The following is a 23,565-nucleotide window of genomic DNA, read 5'->3' on the forward strand; positions in this document are numbered from 1 at the left end:
GTTGACGGACTTTGAGTGAGGGCGTATAGTGGGCATGCGGGAGGCCGGGTGGACGTACCGCCGAATTGCTCAACACGTGGGGCGTGAGGTCTCCACAGTACATCGATGTTGTCGCCAGTGGTCGGCGGAAGGTGCACGTGCCTGTCGACCTGGGACCGGACCGCAGCGACGCACGGATGCACGCCAAGACCGTAGGATCCTACGCAGTCCCGTAGGGGACCGCACCGCCACTTCCCAGCAAATTAGGGACACTGTTGCTCCTGGGGTATCGGCGAGGACCATTCGCAACCGTCTCCATGAAGCTGGGCTACGGTCCCGCACACCGTTAGGCCGTCTTCCGCTCACGCCCCAACATCGTGCAGCCCGCCTCCAGTGGTGTCGCGACAGGCGTGAATGGAGGGACGAATGGAGACGTGTCGTCTTCAGCGATGAGAGTCGCTTCTGCCTTGGTGCCAATGATGGTCGTATGCGTGTTTGGCGCCGTGCAGGTGAGCGCCACAATCGGGACTGCATGCGACCGAGGCACACAGGGCCAACACCCGGCATCATGGTGTGGGGAGCGATCTCCTACACTGGCCGTACACCACTGGTGATCGTCGAGGGGACACTGAATAGTGCACGGTACATCCAAACCGTCATCGAACCCATCGTTCTACCATTCCTAGACCGGCAAGGGAACTTGCTGTTCCAACAGGACAATGCACGTCCGCATGTATCCCGTGCCACCCAACGTGCTCTAGAAGGTGTAAGTCAACTACCCTGGCCAGCAAGATCTCCGGATCTGTCCCCCATTGAGCATGTTTGGGACTGGATGAAGCGTCGTCTCACGCGGTCTGCACGTCCAGCACGAACGCTGGTCCAACTGAGGCGCCAGGTGGAAATGGCATGGCAAGCCGTTCCACAGGACTACATCCAGCATCTCTACGATCGTCTCCATGGGAGAATAGCAGCCTGCATTGCTGCAAAAGGTGGATATACACTGTACTAGTGCCGACATTGTGCATGCTCTGTTGCCTGTGTCTATGTGCCTGTGGTTCTGTCAGTGTGATCATGTGATGTATCTGACCCCAGGAATGTGTCAATAAAGTTTCCCCTTCCTGGGACAATGAATTCACGGTCTTCTTATTTCAATTTCCAGGAGTGTATATGCCAAACTCCCATAATCAAGAAAGGATTGTATCAGGACTTTGTAAAGCTCCAGAAGGGTAGCACAAACTTCACCCCAGCTGGTGTTACTCAGGCAGCAGAGTGTATTAAGGTGCAGGCAGCAAAGTGTATTAAGGCGCAGCCAGCACCTTCTATTAGGCTGGCAAAGATGAGAAATCCACATCAACCAAAAATCGAAGACTAGTCCTAAAAGGTACTAAGTCTCCACCACATTGAGTAGTTGAACGTTGAGGTAGGGTTATGGTTGTGGGTGAACAGTACGTTGACAGAAATGCATGACACAAGTCTTGGCAACTGAAAACCAAAAGCCATGGGTGAGGGACCATGCCTGCACTATTCATATGGCACCTTGCAGTCGACATTCACCAACACTCACATTAGAGGAGGAACAGTAGAGGAAAAAGTCTTCAGCACACAAGGAGGGTGATATTGACAGCCCCACAGCAGCTGGTAGACCATTCATGAAGAGGGACACTCAGTACAGAGCCCTACGGTTGATATGAGGGAGGGGGTGCGGGGGGTGGGGGGGGGGGGTGTACTGTGGGAACCACAACTCGAACCTGCAAAATACGGTGCGACAGGAAGTTCTGGATAAAAATTCAGGAGCAGACCCCAGAGACCCCACTCGTGTAAGGAAGCAACGATGTAGTGTCGCAAGCCTTTTGTAGGATTGAAGAAGACAGCTATAAGGTATTGATGTCGGGCAAAAGCTGTTCAGACGGCAATTTCCAGGTGAAGCAGATTATCAGAAGTGGAACAGCCTTAGAAAAAAACATACTGGATGGAGCCAGAAGACCCTAAGACTCAAGGAGCCAACACAGCCACCAGCTCACCACGCATTCAAGCAACTTACAGAGAACATTGGTGACACTTATTAGGCGATAACTGTCCACCTCTAGTGAGTGCTTACCCATTTCAGCACTGGAACAATGATGCTTTCTCGCCATTGCAGCAGGAATGCACCCTCATTCAGAAGCAGTTAAAGATACAAGGATATAATGCTGGCAATCCACCGGTAAGGTCTTTATCATTAAGTTATGGATGCAATTCGGCCCTTGAGTTGTATCAGGACACCGACAAATTCTCATTCGCTGAATGGAGTACTATATGGCTCCAGGTCGTGTGCAGTAAAAGATAATTGCTTTCACTCCACCCACTGTTTTAGAACATGAAAGACAAGTTGATAATCCTTACGTACTGAGGCTCAAGTCCAAGGGTTGAAAAGTACCATTCTCAGCATTCTCTCTTCTGTAGTTTTATTAAGGGCGAAGGAGCCGCTTACAGGCAATGAGATGCTCTGTTGTTGGGTGCTGTTTATGGCATTGGAGAGCCCGCCTACGATCTCTAATGGACTCTGTACTGTCTTTGATCGGGGCAGGCCCGAGGAATAGGGATCAGCAACTCAGCTGACGAAAGAATGGCTGTAGTTGTATTCTGGACTACCTATCAACATTTCCAGGCTGCAGGAAGCCAAGGGTGACAGCAGAGACAAAAGCACCCCAGTCAGCACTGTTGAAAGCCCATCTGGGCAGGCATCCACGGCATGCTAAGGGAGGGACAGGGAGACTGGGAAATGGTCAGTACCACACAGGTCATCATGGACTCTCCAGTGGATGGGTGGGAGAAGACAAGGGCTAAAAATGGAAAGGTCAATGGCCAAGAAAGTTCCATGTGCCACAGCAAAGAGTGTGGGGGTAACAGTATTCAAGAGGCAAAGGTTAAGTTGTGCCAGTAAGTTTTTGAGGTCTTTACCACAGCCAGTGATCATGGTTCCACTCCAAAAAGGATTATGGGCATTGAAGTCACCCAAGATTAGGAAAGGTGTGGGGAGCTGAGAAACCAATGCAATAATACGCTCTGAAATTCTTCTAATCCATATGTGGCATATAGTAAACCAGTGCTTAACAGTATTAGTTAAAAAACAGTCTTGGTTGCAATTTTAGTTTCTTATTTTTCAACGACGTGTTTCACCTTATTTAGGCATCTTCAGGTTATCTTTTCTAGATGGACCCGGAGACACCAAGATTCGCATAACGCGTTCCCGTTCACAGGAGCGAGTAACAGAATCAGTTCTGTTACTCGCTCCCGTGAACGGGAACGCGTTATGCAGATCTTGGTGTCTCCAAGTCCATCTAGAAAAGATAACCTAAAGATGCCTAAATAAGGCGAAATGCCTTATGATCCTTGTGTGGTCTGGGGCTACCACCATGCAGGTACTAGTTGATCCCCCCCCCTCCACACACACACACACACACACACACACACACACACACACACACACAACGGGATGGCTACCGTGCTTGGTTTTGCGTGTATTACCTAATTAAAGGGAAGGATGCAAAGATGGAAAGGCACAAAGGTGGAACATACGCCACTCCAGGAAACTTTCCCTGAACAATTCACACTTCTGAAAAATAAAAAACTGGAATTGCAACCAAGACTGTTTTTTAACCAATACGCTCTGAGACATATCACCAACGGGACGGTGGTAAACATTTCACATAATAATAAACTGCAATGCCCTTATCTGAACAGCCACTGCCTCCAAAGGTGTATTAAAAGGCACAAGTTCGCCATACAGAGTGTTTAGAACATATGTGCAAACTCCACCCAACACAGTGTCATACGTAGCACACTTCTTCTAATAACTCTAGCATCCACGAAGGGCCAGGGTACGCGTTGCTGGAAACCAAGTCTCCTGAAAGGCAGAAAGCAGGGGAAGTGTTTAAAAGATGTCATAGCTCAATCAATTGGTGGAGAAAACCACTACAATTGTGGCAGGCTGTGTCCACTGCCGCGTGGCTCCTCTCAACTTGCACGGTCATTGCCGCTCCCATTGTTTAAAAATTTTTTTTAAAGAAGGTTTTTAAATTTTAACTTCCGCTTTCACCAGATGACGGTATATTGGACGTGAATGGTGGGGAGTGGCTACAGGGCAATGTTCAACATTATTATGTTATAAATAGCGTATATTGCCTGAGGATGCACCGATAAGCGGTGCGAAGCCAGTCGCAGATTTCATAAAAATCAGGAAACTTTCCCTGAACAATTCGCACTTCTGGAGAGTTTTGAAAATTGGTGGCAGGTCAAATCCAACAATAGGGACCATGTGTTTATTTACTAAGAAGTTGTAGTAAATGCCAGAAATGGAAACTCTAGACCCAATGATAAACCATGTCCAAGCAAGGTCTGCACCAAGAAAACCATCCGATGGAGAAGCAAAGCGGGGAGAGATAGTGGAAGTATAAGCTTGCAGCATAGAAAGAAAGTAATGCTGCTGAGGCTGGGGGCTCATGGTAGCAAAGCATATAGAGTTTGAGCCCTGCGGGAGGTGGTAGAAATTATTCATCGAGAATTACAAAAATCAATAAATGGCAGCAAATATAACAATAGGACTATAATGAGGGATAATTTATACAATAGCACAGAAACTTACTTCAATGGTAAACAATGGATATGATACCATAGATAACAGTTGTTACATTAACAATTTCTTCACAAAGAAAACAAACAGAAATTGGACTCGAAAAGAACCAAATGGAAGTAAAAATGAAATTACTGACACTTTGCCAGACAATAAAGAAATTGTTCAGTATAAAGAACTTCTTAATTTCAAGCAATCATTGACTCTTAGTACTCTCAATTAAAAACAGACAGCCTGAATGTAGATTATGAGCATTTACTTAATAATAGGGTGACATACCAAATCAAATCAAAAATGAAGTTTAGTGTCTTAGTAAATGAAGACACACATAGACAGGGGCAGTCATTTGACAAAAATATTCTAAGGCACAAAGACAGTAAGAAAATAAAATCTCAAATAGACTCATTTAAGGGATGTCAGGAGTTGTATAATGATAAATAAAATTATCTGGGAATGTGTGACAATGTGAAAACAATACAATCAAAATCTGAAATAGAAACAACTGAAAACAATAACAGAATGAAGAAGACAAAACAGAAGCCTGTGTTGAAAAGACATCAACTTTCATCAGCTGTGAGGCCAGACAACTAAAAGCAGAGAGGAAACTGTACAGACATTCAGCAGATTTATTATATCACAATAAGGTTGCACACCCAAAAGAATAAAACTGAAATTTATTCTAGCTGCTTAACCCTGGACTCATAATTTGCAGTGTTGTTTACAGCATATCTATGAAAAAAGACAATTACCAAAGCTGCAAATATACTATAGAGATTCTACTTCACACGTAAAGGAGACAGACAATGCATACAAGCTAGGTATTCCACCTTCTTCAACATTACTTACAAGATATTCATTAAAATCTATACCAAAACCCAACAAAAATTGGATTTTAGTGGAACAAAGCAACACAACGGATTGTTGGCAGGGATTTGAGAAAGTTTCCAACTATTTTCAAATAAATCTGTGTGAAATTTGATTGTTATATACTCTGAAGTGTAAGGAATGTAAACAAAATTACTGCTTTGAGCCACCAAGACTGGAAAAAAATTGGAAAGTTACATTTTTGTGTTCTATTTTGTGCAAAAATACGCTTCAACATTACAGCAAATATCACATAAAGGTTGTGGGACGCTCCCCAACATCTTTTTCCCAAAATAATATGGAATAATAAAGTAGGTGGGGTTTTGTTTCTTTACAGTATTTTTCCTGTTATTTTGGAAATTTTTGTTCAGTTTTCTATTCGGGCATTCATTAAATCTCTTATTGTTCAAATATCTGTTAAAATAATCGTTCAGTGCTTTTTTATATTTTCAGTGATATCATTCATTTTAATAAATAATATTTTATCGAAAAACTATGGCTCAAATGATTGGTCATATTCCCATCGAAAAACTGCAAATATCTGCATGTTGGCAGCAATGTTTCCATATCTATGAACTCTTTAAATACTACTTTCACAAAACTAAAGTGCTCATCTCTAAAACTGCATGCACTTAATGAGAACTGTCAAAAGACATGTGTAAAAGTTAAACTTGAAAACTAAGGGAAATATAAAAAAGGAACAAAACCTGTATTAGAAATTGAAACGCCAAAAATGGTACCATATTAAAAAATACTGTAGAAGAAACAGCTATTGGTGTGAACTTATTGCTCAAGAAGATTAGGCATAATTTACACCAAGCTACAAACAAGAAATAAATTGAGCTCATCACCATGTCACTGAACTGGTCTTAACAAAAATTTGAAACACTGTGTTTGACAAACACTGAAACATTTACATATTTATAGAGAGAGAGAGAGAGAGAGAGAGAGAGAGAGAGAGAACCGAAACCTGAAGTAACAGACATAGCAATGAATTTTTACCAAAGTATTGAATGGACTAGAATTTTACCAGGTATGAAAGATGGGAAATGCAAAGAGAAGAAAACAATATGAAAGAAAATGGTTGATTTTATGCCCTTTATATGGATTCTATTCAAGTTTTAGAAGTGATTATTCTGAAATGAAAGTAGGTTTTTGTAAATTCTGTTCACTCTCCCCCAGACTGTGCATTTTAGCACATGCTAATGGCGGCCACTCAGTATGTGTCTGTACCGTCCTTCAGATCATAATTTTAGTGCCTGATGCAGTACCATTTGAAGAAAACTATAATGGATCTCAAAAAGGCACTACTATGTGAAAACTTGACCTGCGCATATATGCCACACCACTGTAATTAATGTCCTCCAAATGAAAAATTAGGAAGCTTCTTAAAAAACAAAAACTGAAAACTGTGATGAAGTAAGACAACTGCCTTTATTCAATGGATTCCAACAGACTGAACACAAAAGATCACACTTTTACAAACATGGCTGACTTTATTCAGGACCTTTCATCTAATCTGAAAAAAACATTTTCCGCATTCTTACACTGCAAAGTATCAAAGTAATATGATGCAATTATAAGTCCACCTAAGGTAAACATCATCACAGTGTGAATGGACTTCAGCGAAAATTACTGTTTTACTGTCCAGGACGCAGCTCATGGGTACAATTGAATATCTGACCCCTGCACTATACAACCTGCAATAATTAAGCTAAAAAGGTACTGAAAGGTTAAGTATCTTTGTGTCATACTGACAACATGAAACATATCCGTACAGTCATCAAATTTAAAAATTGTGATTCCACTATTGTATTAATGATTGTGCAAGGCAACAGAAAAATTTATAAACCTACAGTAAGTCTACATCAAAATGATTTTAAGATCAGTGCTGGCTAAGTGGTCATTCTTTGCAACTAGACATGAAAAAACTGACCATATGGAGGAGGTATTGAGTCACAAACAGGCACAATGAAAAAGAATACTAGAAATATTAATCATTAGTCAATTATACTCAGCAATCCTTTTTCATTGTGCCTCTCTACAACGCATGCCTTCTCTATGTGGTCAGTAACAATCTATCCTTTCCATACTGTTGTTATTTTATCCTGGACTTTCCTTGGAAAAACTGAATTTGACAGTTTCAACTACACAATTAGTCTGCAATCCATACTTGGTGCCTAACACAGAGTTCACTGAAGCACCTTGAGACTATTTCTCTACCATTCCACACTTACAGCATGCAGCAAAAATGAACACTTACATCTTTCCATACGAGCTCGGATTTCTTTTATTTTATTACGACAGTCATTTCTCCCTATGTAGACGGATGTCAAAAAAGTACTTTCACATTTGGAGGAGAAAGTTGGCAATTGAAATTTCTTGGAAAGATCTCACTGCAACAAAAAAATTTCATTGTTTTGCTAGTTGCCACTCCTTCGCACATATCATATCTGTGACACTCCCTCCCCCATTTCGCTATAATGCAAAACGAGCTGCCCTCTTTTGAATTTTTTCAATCTCCTTCCTCAATCCCATCAGATAAAAATTGCATAATCCCTAGAGGAGGACGGACAAGTGTTATGTAGGCAGTCTCTTTAGGCCGGTATTACACTATCAAATTTCTTTGTCCAATATCTTTGTCAAAGATATTTGATAGTGTAATAGGGACTTTGTCAAATGTCGTCCAATATTTGATCAAACCTAGGGCCTCGCTGTATATTTGATCAAAGAAACCACTTGTCTTCTGTTCACTGCAATGTGACATGTTACCACATGGAGCGCTAGCATCGCTGCAGCGTTCTGTCGTCTGTAGTGTTTTTGTAACCATTGCCGGTAAATACAATTGGTGTGTGCCGACAACTACAAAATTAATAGAGATGTCTGAAGCTGATGAGGCGCTTTACAACGTGAGGCACCCTGAATACAAAAATAGATTAAGAAGATTGGAGACCTAACCTGACCTGACCTGACCTGACCTGACCTAACCTAACCTAACCTAACATAACCCTCTCCTGTAGCAAGGAATCGGAGTGTTATAGTGAGCCTGTCTTCTGAAGATGTAGCAGTTCTTAAGTGAATATTGTGCTTTGTGATATGAGGATACACTTCATTGAGCACATACAGAAATGTATGCTCATCCATTCTTAAGTAATTGATGTACGACTTGACGTCTTCCACTGTAAGCTCACGTAACAAGTTTTGTTGAATGCTTTTATCGTGTCGTCGTAAAACCCACGGCTTCACCCAGATTAGATTAGTTTTTTCGTTCCATAGATCCGTGCTGAGGAGATCCTCGTGGATGTGGAACATGTCAAATTATTTTAAGCTGAAATAACAATGCTAATAGTATGAATAAATAAAATACACCATTGGTTTCTTTTAAAAATTTCGTCAATGGAGTAGAAGGAGTTGGCCACTAGTAAGTCTTTCAGGCTCCTTTTAAACTGATCTTTATTTGTAACTAAATTTTTTATGTTTGCTGGCAAATTACTGAAGATAAGTGTTCCTGTGTAGTGGACACCTTTTTGAACTAATGTAAGTGCTTTTAAGTCCTAGTGCAGATCATTTTTGTTCCTGGTATTGGATGTATGAACTGAGTTGTTTGTTGAAAAAAGAGATATATTATTTAGGACAAATTTCATTGAGGAGTAAATACACTGAGAGGCAGTAGTTAGTATACCCAGTTCTTTGAAGAGGTTTCTGCAGGACGTCCGTGAATTTACTCCACAAATAATACGTATTACACGCTTTTGGACTCTGTAAACTTTTCTTTGACTTGAAGATTTACCCCAAAATATTATGCCAGATGACATTATGGAATGAAAGTAGGCAAAGTATGCAAGCTTTTTCATTTTTATGTTGCCTATGTCTGCTAACACTCGAATTGCAAATACAGATTTGTTAAGGCCTTTCTGCAGTTCTGTGGTGTGCTCCTCCCAACTGAATTTATTATCAAGTTGTAATCCCAGGACTTTTAAGACTGTCAACCTCGTATGTATGGTTCCATTTCCCCCCCCCCCCCCCCCCCCCCACTTCTTTTCCGCATGTGCACACAATGCAATTGGAGTACGTAGAACTGCTGCGGTTAAATAACAAGTTGTTGTCAGACATCTTGAACTTTGACGAAAAATTTGATGACAGTGTAATACCCCTTCTAGCGCTACATCAAAGATCTTTGTCAAATATATTGGACGGAATATTGGATCACATCTTTGATCAAATCTTTGACAAAGAAATTTGATAGTGTAATACCGGCCTTAGTAGATTAGTTTCATTTTCTAAGTGTTCTGCCAATAACATATAGCCTTTTGTTCAACTTCCCCATACTTTCCATTTTATGGTTCCACCTGAAGCTGTTTGTAATTGTACCTAATCCCTAGGCATTTAGTCAAATCTACAACCAATCTGTACTTTCATTGTGTAACTGAAATTTAACGGAATGTTTTTAGTATTGAAGTGAGGACTACACACTTTTTATTGTTCAGAGTCAATTGCCACTTTTCACACCATGCAGATATCTTGTCTAAATCTTTTTGCAGTTCATTTAGATCTCTGATGACTTTACTAGGTAGTAAACGATGTCATCATCTGCAAACAATCTCAGAGGGCTGCTCATATTGTCAGCAAAATCATTTATATAGATTAGTGAGCCACAAACGAGTGCATTTTAGGGATATTTCCAACAGATTCTGGAACACCTGCAGCCCCTGTCTGTGCATTAGTGGAGACACAACCTTCAGATCCTTACCTGCAGTTCTCTGAACGGGCAATCCAGCCTCATTTTGGCTGGACACGCGCAGATTTCTGCAAAAGACCCAGCTCAGATAGTCTATGATTTTTCATGAGGTTTTCATGTGACAGTCAGTTCTAGTTGCTTCCAATATTGTGAGTGAATGAATCCATGAGCACATCAAACAGTTTTCAGAATTATACCATGAAAGGCTTTGTGGAAAATGACTCATGAACAAGAATGTAAAAAGGAGGATGTATGAAGAGATGGTTGAAGCATTTCTACACAAAATTCCAATGTGGAATAAAAAAATAGTCTAGAAAATTTCAAATCAAGTTTAAGAAAAAAGCTCAGAAGTGACGGCCTCTGAAAGAAGGGAAAAAAAGGAAAGGATGAACCAATAAAAAGTTATTGTCCTATTCCACTATTTTATTATGCATTGCTGTGCTACATCCATTATTTTACAAGGATTACAAATTGCTTTTCTTTGCAAAGGATGAAACCTTCAAATCTTGGTCATGTTGAAATACTTTCACACATTACTGTATCTTGTTTCTACAGCATGAGGCCCACCAGACAGCAACTACAGTACACTAAACAGCAAAACTCACAGCACCTAAGGATGACAGCTGGATCAGTCAGTGAAATTTTGTGCATAAAATGGAAACAACAACTCCGAAGAACACCCAGAAGCACACCATTAACCATTAGAAAACAGTTTTCTGTACCGGACCGGATGCTCTATAACAACAAAAAGAAATTTATGTCACGAATAAACCAACACATCCTTGTAGGAACCAGGTTCAGAATCTTGAAGATTCTGAATCATGACTATACGGCTAGAATGTTGCCTTTTGATAATGCATTTTTTCACCCATTTGGTGCGAGTTTTATTTTTAGAGGTACACGAGAACACAGTGTATAAACTGCCGTTGGATGTCACAATTTTCTTCCTACTATTCTTTATAACAACTACTTCTTGACAATGTAAATGAATTTTGCAAACCAAAAAATGTACAACCATCAAACAATGTCTTAAAAAGCCTCCACTGTACAACGTACTTTCAGTGAGAGACAATCACGACTCCTGAAATCACCTATGGCCTCCGGCATCTGGCCTGACGAGTCACATTAGAGGATAACGACAGACCTGAGATCAGCAGGCCAGATCTCTAAAAATTATCCACAGAACTGGCCCACAGATTTGGCCCATTGCAGAAATCTGCTCATGTGTGGTCAGCTATTAGGAATAGCAGAGGACCTATATAACACCTCCTTGGAGAAAGCCAGATATCACTTTTGTTTTACTCCATGACTTTCTGTCAATTACTATGAACTGTGACCTTTCTGACAGGAAGTCATGATCCAGTCGCACTACTGAAATGGTACTCCATAAGCATGTTATTTGATTAGAAGCCACTTGTGATGAACAGTTACAAAAACCTTCTAAAAATGTTGAAATATGGAATGAACTTGAAATCTATCGGTAGTGCTCACTGCTTTGGGTGTATAAAGAGCTAGTTGTGTTTCACAACAACAATATTTCCTGAATCCGTGCAGACAGTTTCAATGGATCATTTTCTTCAAGGTATTTCATAATGTTCAAACACAATATATGTTACAATATCCTACTGCAAATCGACATCAGTGGTAAGGGTCTAATCAGCAGATTATTCTTTACTTTCTTGAGTACTAGTGAGACCTGCACAAGTTTCCAGTTTTTGAGTACAGATCTTACATGGAGCGAGCAACTGTAATTTTTTTCACCAATAAAGTTAATTTCTATTTTAAACAGTTTGAATCTCAGACTCTGTTTTGTAAGACTTCAAATATTTCAAGGAACCAGATATTTTCCTAACTTTAAGCCGTCCGACAGACTGGGGAAGTTGGAAACCACTACAATAAATAGTGCTATGGAACACATCCAGAAATATAATGTAAGGAATAAAGTGACAACCCTTGAGACTAAAGAAAATTTGCTTCTAGATATGTAGCTTGTAAATATTACAGTTTGTAGTACTTTGGGATCACCACTTAGCTATTTACAACAGAACATGTTTCAGTTCAATTTATGCATCCTTGAGAACCATTTGATTGCCCCAGAATATCTGCCCAGTGTCACATTCTCATGTTCATATTCTAGAACCTCCCAGGACAAGTGGAAGAACCTATCAATTCTCAGAAGAGCATATGTGCTCTGTTCAGGAAAAAAAATTGTTATAATGACTGTACCTTCATACAGTGTGGTAAAAAAAAGGTGAAATAACCAGAAGTTTTGTTACTGTTTTAATTTTATTTCTTAACTGCTGTTGGTTGAGCTAGTGTAAACTTACAACTACTTAAAATCTCAGTTTCATCCAGGACCTGTGACACCCCCCTTTCCCACTTGCTCACTCATAAATCATAACTACTGTCTTTTTTTCCCTTGGTTTTTAGAAAAAGGTATTATTTATCACCTGAAAAATTATCCTGTTGAAGCACAAAAAAGGTGACTACACAGATCTTTAAAAGACTGACAGAAAAATGAGGCACTAGCTGCCTCAATTTTCCTTCTGCCTCCCTTACCAAAAATTTTTTGTTTGCAAACATATTTGTTGTCTTTTAACACAGAGCATTCTACATCCTTTTGTGCAGTCTCTCTTTGTACCTAAGCCTTCATACTCAACAACTCCCTCTCATTGCCACTGTCTATACATGTCTCTCTTCCACTTTCACCTGTTTGCTTCTCCCAATGTCACTGTCTCCATCCCTTTCTCTCACTCTTCCACACCACTATCCCATTCATGTCACTTTCACTGTCTCTCTGGCCCAGTGCCACTGTCTTTCTCACATTCTTTTTCTCTCCTATTGCCACTGTCTCTTTCTTTCTCACCTACAGTCTGCTGTCTTTCTCTTCAACCGCCTCCTCCCCATACATGTCCTTGAGGATGATTTGTTCAGGGTTTTGAGCCACAGACCAGGAAACTTCAACACATGAGTGTATGGGATATGGGGAAAGAGGATAATTTTTTTCAAGTTATGGTCTGCTGGTGGGGGTGGAGGGGGGGAAGGGATGCAACAGATCCCACCCCCAAAGAATATGTGTGGTGTCCACTCATTACAATTTTTCATTTCCACAGTCTCCTCTCTCTTTTGCTTCCACTGCTACTATCTGCAGCCAGCTATCTTCTTCTGCCACTGTCTCTCACTGACCATTACTATCTCCACTTTCCTTCGCTCTCAATGCTAACTGTCTTCATCCATCGCCCTGTCTCATTTACTGCCACTTTCTCTCCCATATGATCACTGTCTCATCTATCTTTCTCTCCCACTGGCACTGTCTCCTCTCTCTTACACCGATATTGTCTTTACTCTTTTTCATCACAAAAGGTGTGCATATGTTTGAATGCCAAACTTTTTGGTGAGGAAGATGTCAGTCTTTTAAAGAGGGGCATACTCACTTTTTTTTGCTCCGACAGGAGCATTTTTTGGCTGGTTCCCTTCTTTTCCTTGTTGCAGCTGTGTGTGCTGCTTACATAATGTGAATTCTGTACATCAGTAAAGTTTGTATGGTTTATTTATGTACTTCAATACATTTACATACTTTGACGTACATAAACAACAAATAAGTATACTTAATACAGGATTAAAACAAAATTTCCCATCCAATTATAGTTCACTTTATGCTCCTTTAGATAAAAATGAATATTTTAGGCTACACCTACAGTAAACCAAAGAAAAGGTGTATTTGGTTTGAAGTACAAAGAATTTCATATGAGAAAATTTTTTGTAAAGTGTTTACATTGCCAGGTGGCACCATTGAATAATTTCCAGGTCAAGACAGCTTGTATAGGTGGGAAGTGCCCACTTTACAGGAGCAGCATGTCAGTTTTATCACTGAAAAAATGGTGTCTTAAAACATAGTATGGTGACCTCGGTACACTCACAATTACCCCAGAACCCTTGTCATGTGTTCACTGTCAATTAAAACTACATTTACACCTCCGACTGAATATCATGTGCATGTGTACAGTAACTCTGAATCTTTGGATCTCAGTAATGGATAATGATATTGAAAGATGTTTCAAAGCTCCCAGAGATCATCTAAAAAACACACGGTAAAAATTTTGTCAATTTGCCATGAATAAAAATTATAGAAGTGACCATTCCCCCAATTAGTACTTTAGATACCCAAAAATCACGTTTTTTGGCAGTTTTCTCAGGAATTGCCCCTGAACAAATGGTGCTTTTATAAACCATCTAAGGCCCACCCTAGACCACGTGTAATGCAAAAGAACTAACTGATTTACTCGATCTGCTTGGTCTGAAAGGAGCGTGTAATGTTTAAATTTTGACTCGGTAGCTGCAGTATGCCAGATCTTTCGATATATATACAAATGATCACTAGGTCAATGGCTTTCTAAAACATCTCTGGAAACAACAGAATGCGAGATATAAACCCCTGAAAACTTGCATTTTTGCACACAGCTTTTTAGAACATACTGGTACCGTGCACTGTCGTGCACGGGCTGGTTCAAAAGGATAACAACAATGAAAACAAAAAGTTAAAAAAAGATATTTCCACAGATAGCCTAAATGAACAGTAACATATATTGCAAGATTTCTGAATAAAAACTGAGATAAAATTTCCCATGTGGTAGATAGGTGTCAAAAAATTCACAAACCTAAAGTATTTCCACAGGTGAATGCCCTTGCTATGAGGAATACTTTTGGAAAAATGGATTGCGAATTTTCCTATTACATTTATGTGATAGGAAATGTAATTCTGAAAAATTTTCATAAAGTCTTAACTTGAATAAACATACAAAGTGTGTCCCACAACGGCCTATCTGTGCCAACTTACCTATCCTCATCCTATACCTGCCTTGTCCTTTTTCCTACCATCCCTTGTTGTCATAAGTAAAGAGTGGGGTGGACAGGAGTCTTTAGCCATGGTGAAGGCAACCTGTCTAGGGGTGACAACCCCAAATAATAAGCCTCTCAAGCTAACAACTTGGGCAATATCTTGGACAGTGGGTTGCCACTCTCCTACAAAAAATAATCTTCAACTGAGCATGGAGGGAAGTTTCGCTGAATGCACTACCCCAGGTGGTAACCAATCCACCGTCACCCAAGGTGACATTAGCGGACCTTTGGATTCTGGGGAGTCCACACCAACATACTTTGAGGATGAGTTGGAGCATCCTGAATTCACCAGATGTAAACTAAGACCAAGACAGCAAAGCTTCTTTGCAACATTTAATGCTAATTCACTGCTCAAAGTGGGTAAAATGGAACATCTGACCGATTCACTAACACAACACAGTACTGACAGCAGTACAGGAAAGCAGATTCACGGATGATCATGCCTTCATGTCCCAAGGATACAGAATGCTCTAGGGAAAAGTGGGTCAACGGGTAATGAAGAACGTACCCCACTTAGGTATAGTATTTATAATCAGTCACAAGATACTGGATTCAGTGATTACCTTCACCTCCCCAAGCAGTCGTGTATCCATTCTCTCCCTCAAATGTGCTAAGAAGGGCTACAATGTAGTCAACGTACATGCTCCTGCCAACCAGGACAACAGATGCACTCTAGGCAGAACTGTCAAATTCTGGGAAGACTTATAATATATTCTCTCTAAAGTTCGAGAGACAAACACCATCATACTGCCTGGTGACTTCAATGGTCAACTGGGAAGAGAGAAAAAGTACAGAAATATAGTGGGCAACTATCCGGCACATATGAGAACCAACGGCAATGGGGAAAGATTGGTGGATCTTTGTAGGACTTTTGGGTTGGTCATGAAGTCTACAGCCTTCAAACACCTGCCAAGGAAGCAGAAGACTTGGATTTCTCCTAACACCAACTTGGGTGAATTCTGGATAGATCATGTAGCCATTTCAAGAAAATCTCTAAAGGAAATACAAAATGTGAAGGTATTAAGAAGTGCCAATCTGGAGTAAGACCACTACCTCTCAAAGATCAAAATGAGACTGCAGCCTAGAAACACTAGAGTACACAGAACCTCCAAGCTGGTAAGATTTGACATAGAGCGACTTAAGAACAGACAAGAAGTAAGCCAGAAACTGAACAGTACAGATTTCAACAGCTGGGACCAACTGAGGGAGACTCTTGTAAAGACGGCCAATGAACTCGACTTCCTCACAAGAAGTAGGAAGCATCTGTGGTGGAATGAAGACTGTAACAATGCAATAGCCCAAAGACAAACGCTCTGGGGGAAGTGGAATTGTTAGAAAGCCAAGAAAAATTGAGAACTTTTTGGAACAAAGAAGGCTTACAGCTAAGATAATTTGAAGAACCAAACAGACCTTCACACAAAACCAATTAACCCAAATCAAAGAGAACTTCACTAAGAATAACTCCAGAGATTTCTACATTGCCTTCAGACAGACACTCAGAAAATACAATCAGCCAAGCCTCCACTTCAGAGACTCGCAGAGCAAACTGCTACCTATTAGTTCCATACTTTAAAAACCTACTCAACTGTGATCCACCCAGCGAAGGCTCCGATTGCAAACGAACCACACCAAACCTGGACTGCCTCCTTCACTGGAAAAAGTTGGACAAATCATTCAGCTTCTAAAGAATAACAAGGCAGCTGGAGGGAACTCTATCATTGCTGAACTCTGGAAATGTGCTGGAAGCAATGAAGTGGGGAAGCTCACCAAGATCATCCAGGACATCTGGGAAACAGAGAAATTACTGCCCGATTGGAACACGACCCTGATCCACCAGCTTCACAAAAAGGGAGATTTTACTGATCTGATCAACTACCGTGGAATTTCTCTCGTCCTGGTAACATACAAGATTCTCTCCAAGGCGTTACTAACAAGGGCAGAAGACGAACTGGATAGTCAGCTGGGAGAATATCAGGGAGGCTTCAGGAAGACCAGGTCCTGTGCTGGACAGATCCCCAACCTTAAAACTGTACTGGCACACTCCAAGATGAGAAACCACAAAGTGGTCATCACCTTTGTTGATTTCAAGAAAGCCTACAACTCCGTTGACAGATAAACGCTTCAGAAAATACTCCAGGAACTACGACTAGACAACAAAATCCACAGACTCATTACAGAAACCTTGACCCACACCCATGTTAAGGTCAAATTTAGAAGTGAGAACTCAGAAAGTTTTGAGATAAAAACTGGAGTGAGACAAGGGAATGGACTCTCCTCACTTCTCTTTGACTGTGTCCTTGAAAAGGTTGTGAGAGAATGGCGCAAGGAACTGACCAATTTGGGTGTTCAGACTGGTGTCTATCTGGGGTGTAAGAACAAAGGACTGATTGTAAATTGCCTGGCTTTTGCAGATGACATGGTACTGATTGCTGATTCTCTTGAAATGACAACAATGCAGGTAAACTGCCTCAGAAAACAGGCAGCCAAAGTGGGTCTTCAAACGTCACTGAAGAAAACAGTTCTTCACCAACATCAAAGAAGCTAACGGGCAGAAGTTACTAGACCAGCGAAACATCAAAAGGACTGAGAAGTTTAAGTATCTCGGCACTTATCAGAAAAAATGTCATTATCCATGAGAGTCAACAACTGCCTATCGACTGACTATGAATGCCTACAACAAAAAATGGATGTCACACAACCTGAAACTTAAGCACTACACATCAGTTATATGACCAGAAGCCCTGTATGCCATGAACTGGAGAGGTCTGATGGACAAATTGGAAGTCAGACAGAGGAGAATAATCAGGAAGATCCTACGCCTGATAGAAGAAGATGGGGAATTCAGAAGGCGACATAACTCCGAGCTCTACGAACATATCAAGAGGCTCTTTGACTGTGCAATAAAAAGGAGGATAGCTTTCTATAGCCATGTTGCAAGATTGTCTCCAAACAGACTGACCAACTGTCTGTTCACCTTCTGGCAAAATAAGAAGGTTCGCACCACTTGGCTGACAGAAACTGAAAAGGATATTAAGAATATAATAAATGGTGGAAAAATTGAAATTTTTTACGACTTTATGAAATTCTATAGTCCTTCCTGATTACACTGATATATACATGAAAAATGGCCTATATATACCAAATTTTAAAGTTACAGTCACATATTCCACCATGCCCCCTTTATTTCTGTTACAGAAACCAGTATTATTTCAAAAATAACTCTGAACTTTCTGTTTCCTGCAATTACACGTATGATACATTGTATTTGTTGGTAACAGTGCAGGTTTCTAGTGTCTGTAAATGATTATCTTTGCTAGAATTTACTTTGTTTCACTGAAGCAGTTTGTTGATGTGTTGCTGAATGTTTGTTGCCCAAGTGCTACATATATTTGTGGAAGTACATAGCCTTTAGTGTGCAATAAATACGAACTATGCCACGCACCAAGAAATTCAAAACAGGGAAATTCCGTGGTAACCAGCTCACAAACAAAGCAAGCCTCACTGTTGAAAGTAACCTATGTATCAGTTCTTCAGGGAAAAAACTCCCACATGGCATGCCTCCTGGTGATTCAAATTTTTGTGTTAACAATGACGCTGTTTGTAGTAAATTTGTTATTGTTGATGTGAGCATCTTATCTTCTTTGATAAAGGAAGTGGCAAAATGTAAAAAATGTCTGGAAATAACTGAACAACAAAGTAACAGGAAGGGTTTAGCATCAAAATTAGTTGTTCTGTGTAGATCCTGCAATAAATCTACCTCCAAAATGACTTAGAACATTGTGCATAATTCATATGACGTGAATTTGACGTCAGGGTATGCAATGTGTGCAATAGGAAAAGGAAAAAAGGCTGCTCAAACGTTTTGTGGTTTGATAGAAATTCCTCCTCGTCCCAGTAGGCTCAGCAAGAACATAAAAATACTTTTAGGTGTCTTGACAGTTGTGTCTAAAGCATCTATGAAACATGCAGTAGAAGAAATTGTAAATATTAGTGGAAGCAGGGACATTTCTGTTGCACTTGATGGGGCATGGCAACGTCGAGGACATCATTCCTTGAATGGTGTTGTAAGTGCTACTTCTCTGGAGAATGGAAAAGTTGTTGATGTTGAGTGCTTATCTAAGTACCGCCACATCTGCCTTGGTAACACTGAAGGACATATTGAACATCAGCGTTCTAAGAATTATGATGGTTACAGTGGAGGCATGGAGTCTGATGGAGCTCTACAAATATTTCAGAGGTCGGTGCCCAATTATAATGTTAGATACACGAAGTACCTAGGCCATGGGGACTCTAAAGCTTTCAATAAAATTAATGTGTTCAATGTTTGTGGTGATACCTTGGTAACAAAACCGGAGTGTTGTGGACATGTGCAAAAGAGTATGGGTGCTAGATTGAGGAAGCTACGAGGAGAAATGAAAGGAAAGTTGCTATCTGATGGAAAATCTCTGTCTGGCCGAGGCATATTGACAAAAACTCAGACCGACCTCCTTCAGAATTATTATGGACTGGCCATTAGACGAACTGCACCTCTGAATGATGTTGCAGCAATGAGGAAAGCTGTACGGGCCACCTACTTTCATAAGTTGTCCACAGATGACCAACCTGTTAACTGACTTTGCCCTAAAGGAGCGGATTCTTGGTGTGGTTACCAAAAACAAAACAAAAAGTGGTCAAATATACCATCATAAGCATCCTCTTCCTGCACCTGTTATGAATTAAATAAAACCAATTTCTTAGAGACCTGAGTGGCCCTGTTTTGATTAGTAAATGTCTTCATGGGGGCACTCAGAATACAAATGAAAGTTTCAACTGCTGCATATGGGAAAGATTACCCAAGAATGTATTTGTAGGACTAACTACATTAAAAGTTGGTGTACTAGATGCAGTTTCAATGATGGAGTGATAGGAAAGTTGGAAGTCCTGAGAAATTTAGGCATAAAATGTGGCTCTAATATGGAAGATCAATTGCTTGCATGTAACAGACAACGAGTGCATGAAGCTGAAAGATTCACTCTTCAAGTTGCCAAAGAAGCAAGAAGTGCAAAAGGAATGCCAAGAGGAAGCTTGAAGATAAAGAAATACTGCATAATGAAGACTATGCTTCGGGAATGTTCTGAGGCACAGTTTAATTGGAGTCATATCTTCATTCGCATCTTCCCACAAGTTGTATTTTTCAGAATTCAGGTACAAATATTTCCTTAAGTTTATAAAGAATTGCTCTAATTTTTTTCTGTAACTTGCAATAGTTCATACTTATGTAGTAGACCTAAGCATTATTGCAAAATCAACTAAATTATATAAAAAATAACATTTTAATTAGGAAAAAAACTATAAAAATTAAAATGTAAGATGTGATATTTTTTTATCCTTTTAATATACATAATACGTGGAATTAAATACGTCTAGTACCTCAGCCATCATGTCATGTATATCTGGTAAAAATTTGGTCTCCTTCAAATGTATAACATTGAATTAAATGGTACCTCAATTTGAAGAAGCATTTTGGGAAAAAATTGGATCAATTTCTTTGTAATTTTTTTTAATAACCCTATGCAGGTTCAAAAACATTCAAAATACTTCTAATTTGTTTAGAAAGTGTGCTGCATTACTTGATATCAATAAAAAATCTGTAAAACATATACATTATAAACTGTGCCTGAAAGAAATAGGTGTTGATTTTTACATAATATTGAGCTGGAAAAGTACCCTGTATCCTTAAAGAACTGGGAATAACTGATCTCCAGAACAGACACCCTGTGAGACGTACCCTGAAGGAAGCCCAAGGATTTCAGGTAAAGCCCCGAAGGAAAGGTAGCCCCTGGACAAAAGAAAGGAAGGAGTTACATCGGCAGCAGATGCGACAGTACTGGGCAAAGACCAAAGCCCAACAATTGAACAAGTGCGGTCGAAAGTAAGCCCGTTCGAAACAACAAGAAGAAGAAGAAGAATGAACTGAGACAGAATCCTGAACAACAGGGGACTGACGTACTAGGACGTGTATTGAAACTATGAAATGGTGCACTGATAATGGCTATGCACTATCCAAAATCTAGATTTGCTTTAATAAAGCCTGAAAGGAAAGGATGACTGATAGCTGTGCTCCATCATTTTGAAAGTCATGTCACAGACATTGAGTGCATCTCAGAGTCCCAATGGACACACTCTCTCTCTCTCTCTCTCTCTCTCTCTCTCTCTCTCTCTCATTAACAAAATAAGAAACAAAAATAATAATATTCTTCTCTCTTTTTTTTTTTTTCGTGCCTTGCTTGGCTTACTTAAAAGGTATTAGGTATTTCTGTTTACAGTCATCGTCGTTATACTCTAAGAGTATATTTCACATGATCTGATTATAAACGAAAAAAATTGTAATTTATTTTAAAAATGTTAGCAAGTGTTGTTTCGTGCCATGCAATATTTAAAAAATGCCAAAATTCTCCAATTTTGAAATGCCATAAAATGAAAACAGAGATAAAATGCTAAAATATTGTATATGTATTTGTCTCTATAGGAAGAACAAATCTGAGATGGTGGGCAAGGTTGCTCGACAGACTTGACACTGAATGACCTATTTCCTACGATCTTGATAACTTCTTCAACATAAGTAAGAAAAAACACTATACATACCTTCATAACACAAACGTTAATATGAGGAACACATATAGTGAAGGAAGGGCTGTTCGTACACAAAGACCAAGTCATATTTTACTACATATGGACATTTCTGTTAATATAACAACAAAAACAATCAGTTTTTGAATAAGTAATTTAATTGGATGGATAAATAAAAAATCTACTCACCAAGCAGTGGCAGAACACACACATAAAAGAAGATTATAATTAGGCAAGCTTTCAAAGTCAGTGGCTCCTTCTTCAGGCAAAAGGGTTGAAGGGGAAGGAAGAGGGGTGAAGGAAACGGACTGGAGAGGTCTAGGAAAAGGGGTAGATTTCAGGAAAGTCACCCAGAACCGCAGGTCAGGGGAGACTTACCGTACACGATGAGACGGAAAGATTAATTGTTGGGGACTGCAGTGGACAAGATTTGGAAACCTGAAAGCTTAAAGGTGAAAGACAGGCTAATATGCAAGACAGAGGTTACAGCTAAAACATCATGCATGAGTTAACAAGAGTGAAAAGCTAAGTGCATTGTATGTAACAGAGGTGAGAGGGGGGCAGTGAAAAATAGACGGGTAAGGCAATGAAAGATGTAGAAAACTAAAACAGAGTGAAGAAAAGAATAGTTACTGTGAAGAAATGAGACGGAAAAAATTAATGTAAATTAAGGCCAGGTGAGTGGCGAGAATCAAGAACATGTTGTAGTGCTAGTTCCCACCTGCAGAGTTCTGAGATACTGATGTCTGGAGGAAGAATCCAGATGGCGTGTGTGGTGAAACAGGCACTGAGGTCACAACTGTAATGTTGTAGAGCATGCTCTGCAATGGGACATTGTGTGTTGCCAATATACATCCTCTACCTATGCCCATTCATCCCACTTTGTTGATTACCACCAAATTACCAAATAGGATGAATGGGCATAGGTTGAGAGTGTATATGGGCATCACACAATATCCCGTTGCAGAGCATGCTCTACAACATGACAGTTGTGACCTCGGTGCCTGTTTCACCACACACGCCATCTGGATTCTTCCCCCAGTCACAAGTTTGTTATAATGCCAAGTTGAACACATATATTTCAAAGACAACACAATACATGTAAGTCACAGAGCAAGTAGACAAAGTAAGACATGTGTACACAGTAACAGTCAAATCAGCACTGAGTCCAAGTCTAGCGGCCGTTGGCTGGCTGGCCACTTAGGTGGCGCGGCTGCTGCATGGCTGGCAGACAGCGCCGCACGTAGAGGACGCACGTAACTGCGCGGCGGCACTTTGAAAGATCGGCGAGTCACAACAAAGTTCCTTAGAACTCCGCAGGTGGGAACTAGCACTACAACATGTCCTTGGTTCTCACCACCACCTGTCCTTAATTTACGTTAATCCCGTCCATCTCAGCATTTGTTCACAGTAACTACTTCTTTCTTCACTCCATTTCAGTTTCCTACATCTTTCATTTTCTGACTTGCCTACTTTTTGCTGTCCCCTGTCCCACCTCTGTTACATACAATGCGCTTCGCTTTTCACTCTTATGAACTCGTGCACGATGTTTTAGCTGTAATCTCTGTCTTGCATATTAGCCTGTCTTCCACCTTTAAGCTCTCAGGTTTTCAAGTCTTGTCCGGTGCAGTCCCAAACAATCAGTCTTTCCTTCTCATCCCACGCGGTAAGTCTCCCCTAACAATTCTCCCCATTTCTTACACCTCTCCAGTCCTTTTCCTTCACCCCCTCGTCCTTCCCCTTCAACCCTCCTGCCTGAAGGAGGAGCTGCTGGCTCCGAAAGCTTGCCAATTATAACAACCTTGTATGTGTGTGTTCTGCCACTGCTTGGTGAGTAGATTTTTTTATTTATCTATACAATTAA

At 40.3% G+C, this 23,565-nt stretch overlaps 1 protein-coding gene across 9 annotated transcripts in view; it reads right to left on the reverse strand.

Annotated features, from left to right (window-relative positions):
• LOC124614989 (kinesin-like protein Klp61F) overlaps positions 1 to 23,565 on the reverse strand; it is a 290,420-nt gene that overhangs the window by 241,615 nt on the left and 25,240 nt on the right. The window lies entirely within an intron of this gene.

This window comes from Schistocerca americana, chromosome 1 (assembly GCF_021461395.2).
Source record: "Schistocerca americana isolate TAMUIC-IGC-003095 chromosome 1, iqSchAmer2.1, whole genome shotgun sequence".
In the NCBI taxonomy this organism is placed as follows: Eukaryota; Metazoa; Arthropoda; class Insecta; order Orthoptera; family Acrididae; genus Schistocerca; species Schistocerca americana.